Source organism: Dreissena polymorpha, chromosome 11, assembly GCF_020536995.1.
Source record: "Dreissena polymorpha isolate Duluth1 chromosome 11, UMN_Dpol_1.0, whole genome shotgun sequence".
Classification (NCBI taxonomy): Eukaryota; Metazoa; Mollusca; class Bivalvia; order Myida; family Dreissenidae; genus Dreissena; species Dreissena polymorpha.
The window spans coordinates 8,834,936-8,838,189 of record NC_068365.1 but is presented as its reverse complement, the minus strand read 5'-3'; positions in this window follow the sequence as shown (position 1 = coordinate 8,838,189).

The window sequence follows — 3,254 nt, the reverse complement described above, 5'->3', positions numbered from 1 at the left end:
AATACTACTACTTATACTACTACTACTACTGCTACTACTGCTACTACTACTTCTATTACTACTACTACTACCACTACTACTACTGCCACTTCTACTATTACTACGACTACTACTACTACTACTACTTTTACTACTAATACTACTACTTCTTCTACCACTAATACTGTACTACTACTACTACTACTTCATCTAATACTATTACTACTACTACTATTATTATTGCTACTACACACAACACCTCCTACATCTTCTATTTCTTACAATAATAATAATAGTAAGAAAAATAATAATAATGATGATGATGATAGTTTTCATTATAAGGGCTATATGGAATGAAGAAAAAAGGCGTCAATCATTTCGTGAATAGAAATTGCGTTGCCTTGAGTGACACTTATCATATCGTTGTGATAACATCACATGGCATTTGTTGTTGTTTTTTCATCAAAGAATAAATATACCGTTAAAGCGACAAACGATAATGTGTCGTTCTGATATACATAATTTATCACAAAGAACAAAATTTACAATTTAAAGAAAAATATCATGGCAAACTTGCTAATTATCTGTGTGTTCAGTCATGACGTTTGTTCTCTATGATATGCGATGCGTATGTCCTTCCTTTCAGCGCTGGTTCATTGTGGATTAGTGTACGCAAATGTGTTGCATCGACTACATGATTGTAATTTTCAGGAATACGTTCAACCATACATTTAAAACAAGATATGGGGGCGTGGTTCAAGACCTACTTCGACGAAATCATGTGTCACAATGTAAAAACAATGTTTGTCAGCGTCAAAGTTTCATTGATTCTTTTTGATGGTAAGTTAATAAGTTTGATACAAAAATCACTAATATACATCTGAAACCTATTAATTTGAATAGAGTCTGTCAATAGAACATGCATGTTTCTTGTTTTAAACCCTCATTTACTTTATTTCAAAAAAGTCATCTCGGCATTTTGAGAGCGATTGATTATTAAAATCATAGTTACGCAACGGAAGACCATGTTACACATAGGGTTGCTTGATAGCTGTGGCGAAGTTTTCAACTCAAGTTAAGGGACATATTCAAATTATACTGCAACTATATGATAGCACAGGAGAATATGCATTGTGTTTTTAATGAAACACACGTTAACTCATTATTGATTAATAATGTTTTATGAAAAGAAATACTTTGTTTAGACGGCGTATATATTGCGCGCAATGTGTCGATATAAATTATTGATACATTGTAATTGTTTTAGACACAAATCTAGACAATCATCTAATCGACCTATTCGAAACAAACAGAGGTTATTGATGAATCTAGAGGAAATAGCTCACAAGATCTCAATTGGATGTGTATTGCTTGGGGATTAATAGCACAGCTCAAACACCAATTTCTAGTAAAGTTAAAAAGCGTTGTATACATACACACACTAATTAAATACATGCCTTTCAGTTATTAAATAAGATTTGAAATCATTCGCTGCTTTTAATTTATGATATGATAAATAAGACATTTTAATTTATATAGTACAATATAAGTGAATCTCATTGGTATTTTCAGTATGATGCTATTACTGAATGCTATGCTAGTACCATTTTCCTTCTTTTGTATTGAAAACATCATATAACAATTCAACCCATGGTATTTTATAGAGACAAACAAAATGGTTGGTCGTCAAATATGAACAATTACAAAAAAACTTCCCAAAGTACCTTTAAAGCGGGTATATACGATCTTGTCAAATATTTATTAATGAATATGAAATGTGTAAAAAAACGTGGTATACATATATTTCAATATAAACTAAAATAAAAGTTAAAAAGAACATGTGTCGAAAATGCTAAATAAGCCAGATATTTAATTCTGAATTCGAAAAGGGCTGTACAGCTAAATTTGCCAGCATGTATATTATGCATGTACGATGTGAATCTAAATTTAGTTTAACGGTTCATTTGAAATTCCTGCAGTGATATCAAATCAAACGACACACGAACACTTACTAAAAAGACGAATGCATCGGCTATTGTAGGAAAATATGTACGAATTATCTTCGTTACACTCGGCTCGGGGCGCTTATTTGTATTTGCTGCATTTTATGCAATTCGTCTTAAATGTACCATTTATCTTGCATATTGTGTGCTAATATAACATATTTGTATCAATATATTACAATTCAACACATATAAAAATCGTATAATCTCGCTTTAATGAAATGACCAATTTTCCTTCCCTATCATGTGAAATCCCTTTTTCCGTTGACATGTAAAATAGTTATAATATGAAATTAAGGTAAGTCTGTTTTATGTATCCTTAACAAATTATATGTCTAAGACGGAGTAATGCGTAAACTTAAGTAAAGTGAAACACGCTCAGCTATTTAGTGAACTTTTGAATTGAATTTGACTAATTGGAAATGTCGCAACCAAATATTTTTGTTTGTTTATATACGTAATATGTTGTGTTTGTATGTTTATTGGTCATTTTACAGTACATTATATTACCTATAATTTAATGGACGTGATGGCTGTTGTCAATTATATATAACTAAACTGTGTGATGTATATGTAAATTACTATGTTGGTATCTCTTCGGTTGCACTACTGTTCATGCGATATTCATCAACTGTAATCAACATCTATGTAGACATACGAGCTTGATAAGAAAACTAGTAAGGGACTAATTACTTCTGCTATTCAAAGCACGTTTTCCTAGTTTACGGCATAAAACGACGTAACCCACATGTAACGTTAAAAGGGAGAAGTACTTTTTTGAATTAATAATATATTAGACAGATTTAAATTAAACATACATGTATTATTTTATATTTTGGAAAGTTGCGGAAAAACAACTAACTTTAATGCATGTTTCGTTACTATCTTACACATAACAAATATGAACACTTAATGTAGTTTTTAAACATAATATTACATCTATGTATTTCGAAGTTGATGACAAAATTAACGATACGAATCTTGAACTAAAGGAAGTACTGCCGCTTTACTGTCGAACGAGGATCTTCCTAAAGATGGAAATACATATTGGCATTACCATAAAGTACTGCACACGTAGCTGGTTTTTCCTTTATGTCCATTTTCATATTTTAATAAGTTTCATGACACGGTAATTACAAGAGGCAGACACTATTTGTAAACCGGGCTATTTTATTTGAATCAGTGAACAAGTTACAATAGTCTTCTGAACTGTTTGATCAAGAACTTAGTATATAAGAGAACCCATTTTAATATTGATAATAATATCAACTA